The sequence below is a fragment of the Aristolochia californica genome, unplaced genomic scaffold (assembly GCF_029961685.1).
Source record: "Aristolochia californica isolate CCGP_79_NKW_82.1479 unplaced genomic scaffold, dmAriCali1.0.hap1 SCAF_121, whole genome shotgun sequence".
In the NCBI taxonomy this organism is placed as follows: Eukaryota; Viridiplantae; Streptophyta; class Magnoliopsida; order Piperales; family Aristolochiaceae; genus Aristolochia; species Aristolochia californica.
In genome coordinates, this window is record NW_027181795.1 from 1 (window position 1) to 1,203 (window position 1,203).

Here is a 1,203-nt window from a genome sequence, read left to right on the forward strand (position 1 = left end):
AATTTAGACAGAAACGGAATTGTGATGCTGGGATCTTGGGTAGAAACAGGTGATATTTTAGTAGGTAAATTAACGCCTCAGGCGGCGAAAGAATCATCGTATGCTCCAGAAGATAGATTATTACGAGCCATACTTGGCATTCAGGTATCCACTGCAAAGGAAACTTGTCTAAAATTACCTATAGGGGGAAGGGGCCGGGTTATTGATGTGAGATGGATCCAGAAAAAAAAAAAGTCCAGTTTATAATCCAGAAATTATTCGTGTATATATTTCACAGAAACGTGAAATCAAAGTAGGTGATAAAGTAGCTGGAAGGCATGGGAATAAAGGTATCATTTCGAAAATTTTGCCTAGACAAGATATGCCTTATTTGCAAGATGGAACACCAGTGGATATGGTCTTCAACCCATTAGGAGTACCTTCGCGAATGAATGTGGGACAGATATTTGAATGCTCTCTCGGGTTAGCGGGGAACTTGCTGGACAGACATTATAGAATAGCACCCTTTGATGAAAGATATGAGCAAGAAGCTTCGAGAAAATTAGTGTTTTCTGAATTATATGAAGCCAGAAAGCAAACAGCAAATCCATGGGTCTTTGAACCCGAGTATCCAGGAAAAAGCAGAATATTTGATGGAAGAACAGGAGATCCTTTTGAACAACCTGTTATAATAGGAAAACCCTATATCCTGAAATTAATTCATCAAGTTGATGATAAAATCCATGGGCGCTCCAGTGGACATTATGCACTTGTTACACAACAACCCCTTAGAGGGAGGGCCAAGCAAGGGGGACAACGAGTAGGAGAAATGGAAGTTTGGGCTCTAGAGGGATTTGGTGTTGCGCATATTTTACAAGAGATGCTTACTTATAAATCCGATCATATTAGAGCTCGCCAGGAAGTACTTGGTACTATGATTATTGGAGGAACAATACCTAACCCGGAGGATGCTCCCGAATCTTTTCGATTACTCGTTCGAGAACTACGGTCTTTGGCTCTGGAACTGAATCATTTCCTTGTATCTGAGAAGAACTTCCAGATTCATAGGAAGGAAGCTTGATCGGAATGAATCCGAATTTTTCTTCTATGATCGATCGGTATAAACATCAACAACTTCGAATTGGATCGGTTTCTCCCCAACAAATAAGTACGTGGGCCACCAAAATCCTACCTAATGGAGAAATAGTTGGAGAGGTGACAAAA